Genomic DNA, 12,340 nt, shown 5'->3' with positions numbered 1-12,340 from the left:
AAAATACCCCAAGAACGGCAATCCCCAGAAATAAGAGACAGATACAGATGAGAGCCATCTAATTAAGAAGTAAACGAATTACTAATCGACTTCTCTCTCTAGTTTAAGGAAGCACTTCTGACACCACATAACACGCATACAGTTTTAAGGTGATATCAAGGCAGCTGTCTTGTCCTTAACGGGGCCAGACTATCCGTGCAGATGACTTGGAATCGGTAGACAGTGAGCTTCTACCCCCCCCCCCGGGCCAGGCTGATGGTCCCCCGCCTTCACGCTTGATGTTCCCAATGGGGACGGTGGAAAGAGAATGAAGCAGGAGTTGCTGGTGCTTCTCTTTTGGTAGTTCTTTGGCAAGGCTGTCCCCCTAACGGTACCCAGTGACATCCTCCTGATGACCAGGTGAGGGCAAGAGGGGGTCCCTCAGTGCAAAAAGCTGGAGGGGGCGGCCCTTGGAGGCGCTGGATCTCGACAGCCTTAGATCAGAGGGAAGGGGAGCACCCTCCCATTCGGATGAAGAGTTTAAAATGAGTTAGCTGGTAAGAGTAAAATACTATTCATTATAGAGGGTCCTGAGGCCATGTCGGTGGCTGAGTGCTAATAGCAGTCGATGGATCTCTAAGCGATTAATGCAATCCCATTTTAGGACTTGAACAGCTAATTGAGTTTTATGATTTTTCAGAGATTTAATATTATTGATTATGGGGAATGGGTTGTCCAATGGCAGAGAGACTAGCATCGTATGCCCTTTTTTAAGTATATTTTCCAACAAGATAATGTGAATTTTGGGATGGCTTTCTACATAGAGCCAATTAAAGCATATTTTGTTCCAGTGGCACTACGGAATTATGTGACAGTATTGCTAATAGTATTGCTAAGCCATAGTGGGAGTGGAATGCTCTGCATGAAAGGAGAGGCGGGGAACTGTGGCTTAGCCACCCCCTTCCCCCTGCACACACGATGAGCTCAAGGTCATAGATAAATATTAATGTGACCTTGGAATTATCTATATGACACCTGCCATGATAAGGTCCTATTTATATAATTATAATTAATAATGAATGAGTCATTTTTGGTTTAGAGATCCAGAATTAAATTTATTATCTGTTCAAGGCATAAATCTTCAGAAATAATGGGATGATTTCTCGTATGCATTTGTACAGTTAGTCTGACATTTTTATACTGGACGAGTGAGCCTCTAGCTCCAAAATTATAAGGTCTACAGTAATGTCTCCCAGATGTTTATTAAAAGTCCTCAAAGTAACTTTGTGGACTCTCACATAAAATTTTGCAATAAATCCCCAACATGAATATAGGACATGTATTATGAATCTCACATAATAGTAGAAAGCTCAATATTAAATTTTTAACTGTTGTAAATGTTTTCAAAAACCTCTGAGAAGGATTAAAAATGATCATAACACACAGGCAATTTCAAAATTCTCCCATGGCCCTTGGCAATGTACTCACTCTTTTAACAGCATGTTCATATTTTCCCATATCCCAGGCTGCAATTAAGTTTTTTTTCTTTTCTCTTTTGAAATTGATTTTTCCTAGGAAGATGGGTTGCTTAAGATTTCTAGAGGCTAGATGTGAGTAAGGGGAGCTAATGGTAAATGTGCGAATAGGTATTCAAGGTGAAAAGTTGCAGCAAATTCTAACAATCTTTTCCAGAAGGAAACAGATCCATTATTTATCCATCTCGACAGCTTCAGATGAAGATAACATTTTTGGATGCCAAAAGGGTAATCTAAAAGCAGTTTTTAAGAATATATCATGTATTGAAACAGAGGACACCTTTCTGCTTATGGGATCTTTGGTAGACTACCCCTGGTTTTGTTGAGGCAGCAGGGCCTGGTGATTAAAGTCTTACGAAAGGAGTCAGGACCTTTAGCTTCTGAAGCTGGTACCACAGGAGCTCACACACCCACTGTCTAAGCTCTCAGATGAAGAATCTCTGAATCCACAGTGGTTTAGGTGACAGGGGACTGGACTTAAAATCAGAAAACCTCATTTTAATACTCGCTCGGTAAAATAGTCTACCTGAGGCTCAATTTCTTTATAACTTCATTTGTAACTTGGGGGAGTAATGCCTTCTTCCTAGATTTGTTGTAGATTGTTATGTGTGAGGTTATGTGAACTAAAATTACTTTGTAAATTGTAAAATCCTCATCAAATGAGCTATTGTTTTTATTACACAGATACAAAAAACAGGCTCAAGCTCTGTCCCCAAGCACTGAAGGCAATGAGGCACTCTAGTGTAACTTCATACTGTACCTACTCCTCTTGTAGTTATAAAAGAGTCTGGTAGAAAATGTAGGGATGGTGTTTTTATGGTCTATCATATTTATACTATGAGGAAGTAAAGGGTCTTTAAAAAGTGTTGTTCGAATATCCCAAACTTAAACTTATTCTATATACAATGTGTTTCCTTTACCACTATTCCTTTAAATTGTTTTTCATGGAAATCCTTTGTTTTAGAGAACTCTGAGTGAATTCCAGTGATTTAAGAGGCCAGAAGAAGGAACTAAAAGAGATTAGGTTTTACGTATTGGCAGGATCAGTTCAGTCTTTTAGAAAACACAACTGGTTTACTAGGTATAGGTAAGTGATCATTGGGCCGGGTTGGGGTGGGTGAGTAGAAACTAATAAAAATCTTGGTTTCAACTATCAAAAAATCTTGAATGATGAATAATAGTGATTGTGTATTCCAACCAAATTCTCTATGTCATAGAATTCTTATTATTTTGGGGGTCTTAAGCATAAATACAAATTAAGACAAAAATTTATTGTTGCATGAAGAATGCCAAAATATGTGCAAATATTAGTAATCTTCTGCAGAACTCGGTGGATATATTAAGGTTTGGCAATGACTGATGCCCCAAGTCTGTTCTTAAGAGCAATAATTTATTATCTAAATAGAAATCTCTGGTCTAGAGATTTGCAGTAGGCTAATACTTTCCAATTTCAACCCTGTTCCACAGATCCATCTTGTAACTCAGAGATTTCTATTTATGGCAAAATTGCATAATCAGTTAATCCAAGTTGCTTTTCTAATGGAGAGGCTACTGAGGAGAGTCAACCTCTGGTGATGAGGTACCCAAGGGAGGAATTTTGCCAAACAATTACAGTGACATTATGTGGCATAAAGTCAATTGGCACCCAGGCATTGTTCCAGGCCATCTGAAAGACAAAGTAGATGGCCAAGGCAAATAATTCACATTAATACATTTTTTCTAAATTTTGTAGTGTCTGACTCAACTATCTGTTTAGTTCAGATGAACTGGAAAATTGCCCAGTCTCCACAGCTCTCAGCAGTGAGGCACACATGCCTAACATACTAAGTTAAATGCTGTGAAATAATAATTTCATTGATAATAAAACAAAATCAAACAATGTTCAGTAAAGAGACATTAACTGCTCATAAATGCATCTCAGAAGGAGCCATAGCACCAATGCTGTCCACTGTGGGAGGCAGAACTGTGTGGAGGCTTTGGAGCTACAAAGACTGAACTAGATTCCTGGCTGTGCCTTTTACTAGCTGAGTGGCCTTAAGAAAATCAAGTCCTTAGTGACCTTGAGCAAGTAACCCCTAATCTCTTCACAATAGTATAAGGATAAAAATATTAGCTATGAGGGAAGATTTATTAATGAACTGTGATAATGAGTGATGCCTTGCACATAGTGATTGTGCAATGAATGCTAGCAATCATTCCTATTTCTTTCATACTTAGAGTGTCAGCTATGGCTATTGTCTCTGAGCTCCAAACCCGCCTTTGTCTTCTCTGCTTTGGGATGCCAGAGCTAGCTGTCTACAAACCACATTTCTGCTTTGCCAGGGGGATCCTGGTAGGCTCTGCCAGTGCAGGCCATCGGGGGAGACTGCAAGGCTGAAGGAAGGGAAGGGACTTCCTCCTGTCTGCTTTCTGGTTACTTCCTGTGGGTTTTCTGCCTGTCTGAGGTTCCTCTAAGCATCACCCAGCAATGCTTCTTCATCCCTTCAGTGGTTCCTTTCCAGGAAAACAGCTAAATCCTGTGCAACTTGCAGGACTACTTTATCCTGCTAATTAGAGATCTGGATCCGAGCCCCTTGGCCCCTCCTTGGAGCTCAGAGACACTATCACCAGCTGAACAGCGCTCCTTTTTCTCAAATATCTGAGTTTCAGCTTCACAGAGCTTTTCCTCTAAGCTCCTCAGTGTTAATATTCCAGCCTCTTCCTATTGATCCTCAGCTCCAGGGATGGTAACTGCTTCTAGAATTTGTTAGCTTCATACCATAGAGTTCTCTTATAATCCTTCCAATCATCTAACAACTCTGTACCTAGTTAATTATTCATTATATTAAATTTTCTCTCCTCAAATACCTGGTGCAGTTTCTATTTCCTGAGCGGTACTCACCGATACACTCAATATCTGACAGTTTATTGAATCATTGGGACAGCTTAGAAAGAACTTGGTTTTGAGCCAAACTTCCCTCCTAGTGACTATCACCCATGGGGGCCTTTTGGACCACACAGAACAACTTCCTTCCTGGACTTCACTAGTTTATCTAGTATTGCCATGTTTCAAACCAGTTACTGCTCTGAAGTCACAGAACTAGGTGGAACCAGAAATGCGGTAGACAAGGCGGCCAATAGGAAATAGCATAAAGGCATAGACAGAAATGAAATGATTGACTGCCTGTTCAAACGGAAATTACAGTGATGGATCATCATTCAAGGGCTTATCCATAAAACTCCAATAAAATTCAGGAACTGATCTGATGCAGCATTCTACAACTTCCCACTGAAATATCAAATGAGACATGAAAATATGAATGCTCACAATGCTAAGAACTTTTATTCACAATCAACTTTGCTGGAATGGAAAGATGCTGCACAAACTGCAAGCTGGTGCAATCAGAAGAAAAAATATGAAGTTGATGATTGTGTCTGGAACTAATAGTAGCTAATATTTCTTTTTGTTTTTTGTTTTTAACCCTCACCAGAGGATATGCTTGTTACTGATTTTAGAGAGAGAGGAAGTGAGAGAGAGAAACATCGATCGGTTGCCTCCTGTACCCACCCTCACTGGGGATCGAATCCACAACCTAGGTCTGTGCCTTGACTGGAAATCTAACCCACAACCTTCTTGGTGTATGGGGTGACGCTCCAACCAACTGAGCCACCTGGCCAGGACAGTAGCTAGTGTTTCTTGAACATATAATATATATCAGGCATTTCTTAACACTTTCTATAAGTTATTTAATTTAATCTTCTTTAAAACTCAATTAAGTAGATCCTATTATTCCTGTCTCATAAATGAAGAAACTAAGGCATGAGAGTTAAGTGACTTATCTAGTAGCATTTAGCTAGTAACCGGCAGGGAGGGGATTCAAACTTAGGCAATCTGGGTCCTCCAGCTCCTCACTCCGACGACTGTCATTTCTTTCCATCTATCACACAGTTTGATTAGAAGTCACCATGGCCCCTCTACGGCATGGGTTCTGCTTTTTGAAGTAGTCAGAATGCTAATCAATCGCTAGCCTCCTCTGATTAGTATATATATTTTTTAATGTAAATAAAACTGCATCTCCAAGAGCAGTGCGTATGGGAGAGGTTTAATTCTCACAAGAAAAGCATCGTAGAAGGTAGCCGGGTCAGATCACCCTAGTAGACGTGCACACCAACAGCTGCATCTTTGTTTTTCATGGACTTCACTCAGTAGAGATCAGTATATTGAACTTTTGGTTCAGATCAGTGATTCTCAGCCAAGTGGGCATATCAGAAACACCTGGGATATCTTTTACGTACACAAGCCTATGTCTCCGAAGGTTCTGAGCCAGGAGGTCTTGGAAGGAGCCTAGGTATGTATTTTGAAAAGGCTGCCTAGGTTGAGGAACTGATTAAGAGCTACTGGTTCATATGATCAGAAAGCAACACAGCAGGAGAGAAGCAGATTCCGGCTCGGTACAGCAGAGTATAATACCACACATTTGGTGGCAGCTAAGGACTGGGACTTGGTTTAGGCGATGTGCACAGCAACTTTGTGTCCAGCTGTATTTATTAGATGGGGATTCAGCCAGAACATAAGTGAATTCAAAGTAAGGCAATTAGCAATCTAAGCAGCCTGTTTGTTGGCAAACAGAGGGTTTAGATAGATTTCTTATTGTTCTAGAATAAGAACTCCTCCACCCACCCCAAAAAAACCCCAAACAATATGGGTCCTATACAAATGCTGCAGAAAAGGCAAAGAAAAGTAAAGACATTCAGAAAATGATATATTTTAGAAGCCAAAGGAAAATTAGGAAAAACCCCCACAAAGAACCTGACATTTAAACAATAAACAGGATAACATGACTTTTATGAAATATGAGTAATTCACAAGAGGAGAACATGTTGAGATGAATAATAATAGGATGGAATGAAAAATAATAGGGTTACATGGAAAGAAATAGGAAAACTAAAAATTCAATAATAGATTTCAAATGTGCCACGAAAGCATAAAAGGCATGATAAATATTGCAAACCACTGAATTAGTGGTATTTGGAAGACAAATTTAGAAGATCTTTCAGGATACAGAACAAACGAATCAAGATCTGTAATAATGAAAAAGGATGGTCAGGGTGGCTGAGCGTCTCAGTTTGTACTCAGACAATTCCTGCTTTATGTCTATGGTCCCATGTTATTATTAACTGCTCCCCTTTTCACTTTCAAAATTATCCTGATTTGGATATAAACTGTTTGCTCACCTAAATATGGGAGATAAACTTAAGAATTATGGTGTACCTAAGTAAGAAACCACAACCACAGGAACAGAAGGACTAATCAAAGACATATCTGAAGAAAAATTTTGTTTAAAAAAAAAATCTCAACTTGATGGACTCACCTCATTCTTGTCAAACTTAATACAAATGAATTGTATTTAGGAAGAAAGAAAAGAAAACATAAACTTCAAAGGGATAGATATAAATATTATGGTTTCTCATTTCTGCTACATTAAATGCTCAAAGACAATAAGGTGATAGCTCACTGAATTTGTTTGGGATGAATTTTATGCCTTGTCAATCTGTTATGTGTAAGAAAAATAACAAAGACATGCTGAGTTATATAAGGGTGTAGAAAATATACCCCATATGATATAGATCCCTGGAAATACTCCAAGTAACTAGCATTTTTTTACCCCTTCCAGAAATCTGCTAAAGAAATAATCTACAAAGTGGACAAAGAGTCTATAAACAAAGACATTTATTGTGAAATATTTTATGACAAAAATTGTAAAAAGAAAGTTAAATGTCAACATTGTAGGCATATCCAAAAACCTGGGATAATATGCAGTTAATAAAACAATGGTGACAGGCAGCCCATGGCTGCTATGGGTCAGTTGGCAGGGAAGCTGGACGGGAAACACCTATGTTCAAGGGCATCCTGGGTGAAGCAGCCCTGCACTTTGATGAGTTGAACAAGCTTTGGGTGTTGGGCCCAGAGGTTACCCCGCAGACCATTGAGCTCAAGGAAGAGTGAAAGGACTTTGTGGACCAAATTGGCCAATTTCAAAAAATAGTTGGTGTTTTAATTGAGCTTGTTGACCAACTTACAAAAGAAGCAGAAAATGAGAAGATGAAGGCCATTGGTGCTTAAAACTTACACAAATCTATAGCAGAGCAGAGAGAAGTCTAATAGCAGCAACTCTAAGCACTAATAGCAGAAACTCTAAGCACTAATAGCAGAAAAGACAATGCAGGTTGAAAGGAATATGAAGCTTTGTGTAAAGAAGAACAAAGTGAATTTATTGACCTATTTATTTTTATTTTTTTATTTTTTTGAAGATTATACAGTTTTTTATTTAACCTTTTTTATTACCTTTTAATTGTTGGGGAAATTTTATTTATTTATTTTTAATTTATTTATTATTTTTATTTATTTATTTTTTTTGTTTAAAATATTACAGATGTCCCTTTTTCTCTTTGGGGGAAAAAGGGACCAATTTATTTTTTAAGAAATGAACCAAAAATTTAATTTTATAGCAGGAGGGAAAAAACCAACAACCCCAAATCTCCCATCCTTCCACCACCAAAAATCCTCTGTACCATTCCAGTGACTTTGACTAATGACTCAAGTATGTCATATGAGATGGTGTGTATGGGATGCAGCATCTGTAAAGGCAATAAAACCATCTGGGGGAGTTGTTTCAGGTGGCAGTGCATATCTGGGGAAGACTCAGAGACCACAGTGAACGAGGTTCTCACCTCTTACATTCTTAGTCTGAATTAAGCAGGCTATAAACTTTGGCCCCTCCCTTTTTTGGTAAATTCACAAAGCTTTAGAAGAAAAAGCATTAAATTATTGTTTTAAAAAATAATAAATAAAATAAAATAATGGTGATAGTGGGTTTCCCATAACATGGAAAAACACTAGCAATGTCACATCAAACGAAAAAAATCTGACTAGAAACTTTCCACATTTAAAGAAAAAGTTTTCTGTAACAAATACTAGGAGAAACATCTCAGCAAGTTAAGAGTGCTTGTTTATGGGGATTGTAAATTTTTTTTCTAAGCTTTCATATTTTTCTGATTTTTATAGTTAATAAAAAGAATCAACAAAACAGATAGAGAAATGTAATTTGAAGTTTGTGGAGACTAAAAAGATTCATGACATAATAGAACTGAGAAAGCAGAATACAAAATTGGCTGTACATTTATCATTTCAGAATGTCATTCATTTATTTCCTACACAGATACCTGAGTGACTACTATGTGCAAAGGACTGTTATAGGCCCTTGCATTATTATGGCAAGTAAAACAGAAAACACTGACCTCACAGACATAAAACCAAGTATTATACAAGGGGACAAAAATTAGATTGAAATGTATGTTAAAGTGACAAAATTATTAGCCTCTAAAATTATATACACATTTTTTCACATAATCATTACATTGTTCTTAGAATATAAAATTATTATATATCTTTAAAAAATCAATGAATAATAGAGTGTCATAAGGCAGACAACCTTCCTGAACCAGAGTATTATTAGCTTTTTAAGAAGTATCCACAAGAATCCTCCAGACCCTTTGCTTAGCAACTTCTTTTGCACAGGATTTGTGGCAGGATAGTAAGAAGCTAGATAAATTCCTGGGCAAGTGAAATAGAGAAACTGAGACAAAAAAATTAAACAAGGCCAAAGAGTTTAGGCAACTTGAAGCCAGCTTGTGAATCACAAGACCTTATCTCCCCCAACCAAGGACACTTGAGAGCAAATGGTTAATGCCTCTCCTCCCTAACCAGAGAATACATACGTAACTTAAATCACCCTGGCTTGGGAAAATAGAGAACAAAAACCCCAACTAAATCCAAGGACAAACATCACTTGGGGGATGCTAAGGCAAGAAAGGGGGAAAGTGAGTTTTCTCTCACCCACTGAACAAAGAAGTTAGCTGTCCTGGATCTTGGCAAGATAAAATCTCCAGATGTTCTCATAAATTCTGGAAAAGCCACAACAAAGTAAAAGGGGGACCTTGGAATCTAGTCTGTTGCCCAAGATATCTGGCAGAGGGCAGAGGGACCTTGAAGCCTATAGACAGAAAAGTATAAAATCCCTAAACCTCCACCAGGTAGGGCACTCAGATTAGCTGGGTGGCCTGTTTGTGCTACATGCCAAGTGTATATTTAATAAATTTGTTTGTCTTGCTTCCTTAATAAATTTGCTTGCTTTACTACAATGAAATTGTCACTCATCTGAAATCTTTCTTACGAGACTGACAAGGACTGAGGAGGAGAGAGCCCTCTCCCTCCAACTTGGGGGGCTATCCACAAACAGATTTGGAATCACTGAACCTACAGTAGAGGAAAGAAAGCCAGTGATGAGATGCAAGGACATTTTTGTATTTTGAAATGACATTTCTTATGAGGCACTTCAATCACTCTGTCATCACTGCCTTGTTAATTATCTCGTCATAGAAATATTACCAGGTTTCTTTAAAAAAAAACACCACATACAAATGTGAGTATCAGGGGTATTTGTCAGTTTTTTGCCATGAGCTTGCTTTTTTTTAGTGCCTGTTGAATTTTAGAATAAGGGAACAGAGGCTTAAGAAAAGAGAAACCAAGGGAGCGAGCATAGTTGTTTTAAAAAATACCTGCTATATGTCACATGCTGCTGCTAATCCACTTGATATAAACCGTTCTACTTAATCAATACCTCAAACACTGTAAGTAGTTATTATCTCAATATCTCTATTGTCCGAGTAAGGTTTCTAAGATTCATTTTATTACATTACATTCATTGTCTTTTAGTACCTTTTCTTCTCGTTTTCTTGCTTTCAAATGAAGGTGGCTACCTCTCCTTTGCAGTATGTACTTTATTCTAGCTCTTTCTATCTGCACCTTAAAGTGATTGTACTTGTGTTGGCTACAGGCCTTTGCCACTTCCTATTACTTAGCAAGGCACTGAGGTACTTCTGGTTAACTTCTCTACAACAAATAAGTTGACATTTTCTATTCCAAAAATAACGAATTGGTGACTCTCTATCCCTAATGGGCTGGCAGATTATTTTTAAAAATGTGAATCACTGAACTCACTTGATAGGGGAATCCTTTCACAATGTATAGTTGACCCTTGAACAGCACAGGTTTGAACTGTGTGGGTCTACTTATACACACATTTAAAAAGAAATACTGTAAATGTGTTTTCTCTTCCTTATGATCTTCTTAGTAATATTTTCATTTTTCTAGCTTACTTTATTGTAAGAATACATTATATAGTACATATAACATACACAATATGTGTTATCAACTATTTATGTTATCAATAGGCTTCTGGCTAACAGTAGGCTATTAGTAGTTAAGTTTTGGGACGGTCAAAAGTTATATTTGAACTTTTGACTGCATAAGAGTGTTGGTGCCTCTAACCTCCATGTTATTCAAAGGTCAACTGTACACATATATCAAATCATCATGTGTATACTTTAAATATATTACAGTTTTATCTATAATTCAGTAAAGCTGGAAAAAGTGAGCTGTCAACATTAAAGGACATTTTTACATTAAAGAACCCTACAGACTGCCTTCCTTTGAAAAGTTACAATATCTGCCAACATCCCCATGAGCTAACAGCTGGTTGCAGCTGAGGGGTGGCTGGCTGTCTCCGTTAGAAAGATCAGGCACTCTTCAATTACCTAGAATTTTTATTACTCCCTACTGTATTATCTGGGAATGTTTTTCACATTTTCATTACCTTCCTGTTCCCCTATAAGGCATCCGAGTTTGAGGCCTCTGCCTCAGGTCATTGATTCTCAAACTGTACTGTGCATAGATGAATCCCCTGGGGAGGTTTTTTTTTTTGTTTTTTTTTTTAATGTATATGTTAGGCCATAGCACATCATTTAGTGGGACTCAGTGAAGCAGAAAATCTACACTTTAAAAAATTACCTATCGATTTTGTTTCAGGTGGTTCCTGGTCACAATTTAAAAATCACATTAGGGGAGACTCAGGATAATGTAGTCCCAAACTTACACTCAGAACCACCTGTGGACATGATCACCTGTGGAGCTGTTTGTTTTTTAAGTAGATTTCTAGGCTCCAGCCCCAGGGGGTTCTGATTTGATGAGTCTGGGAATCTATATTTTGAAAAGATTTCTGAGTGTGGCTAACACACAGAAGGCCAGCACTCCAGGGGGCCGAACGCCTAAGGAATTGTACTTGATGCAGGAAAGGCAGTGAGTACAATGGGAAGCTAGGAATAGAACTGGGCATTCTTAGCAGATCTGAACTCCTGTCTCATTTCCTGATATTTTGTCTGACAAGGGATGACATGGTAATATACCATTCCAGGCTTTTTTCTCATTTTCATTGATGATTATTTCCAGTAACTTTACATTTCACCTACTCTGACTTTTTCTAATTTTACATGTCAAGAATCTTTGGCTTCAAAATATAGTGAAATTGGCTGAAGGTGGGGAAGGGGTGAGAATGAGGGAAAGCCATGACTCAAAGACATGAGAATAATGTCACTTTCTGTCACTTGTAGTCCCCAGGAAATCGAAAACCAATTGAGGGACAATGAAGGATGCACAAAAAGTTCAACAGGGTAGTAGAAAGAGGTTTTCCTTTTCTCACAAAATCAATTTCCTCCAGGCCTTTCTCTTCCAGCTTTGCTCTACACAACAGTAAATTCTGGGGGGCCGTGAACTCCACCCACCACAGTGAGTGGGGCCCTTTTTCAGGAGGCAGCACACTTTCTCAGGTTCCCCTCACCCCACCTTGCCAGACGGTGGGTTTGCCCAGATGTTACTTAGTTCAGTTACGCTGAAAGGAGTGGAAGTGTACTATCAATTGAGTTTAATCAACAGTCACTAAGCATCAATT

The 12,340-nt window shown here is 38.2% G+C and overlaps 1 protein-coding gene and 1 pseudogene across 3 annotated transcripts in view; one reads left to right on the top strand and one right to left on the bottom strand.

The window, feature by feature from the left end:
• GRIN3A (glutamate ionotropic receptor NMDA type subunit 3A) overlaps positions 1 to 12,340 on the bottom strand; it is a 125,924-nt gene that overhangs the window by 100,179 nt on the left and 13,405 nt on the right. The window lies entirely within an intron of this gene.
• LOC308564007 (intraflagellar transport protein 20 homolog pseudogene) lies at positions 7,390 to 7,700 on the top strand (annotated as a pseudogene). The gene has a single exon. The product of its transcript is annotated as an intraflagellar transport protein 20 homolog pseudogene (transcript).

This window comes from Miniopterus schreibersii (genome assembly GCF_964146895.1).
Source record: "Miniopterus schreibersii genome assembly, chromosome: 11".
NCBI lineage: Eukaryota > Metazoa > Chordata > Mammalia > Chiroptera > Miniopteridae > Miniopterus > Miniopterus schreibersii.
This window is presented reverse-complemented; position numbering and strand designations above follow the sequence as displayed.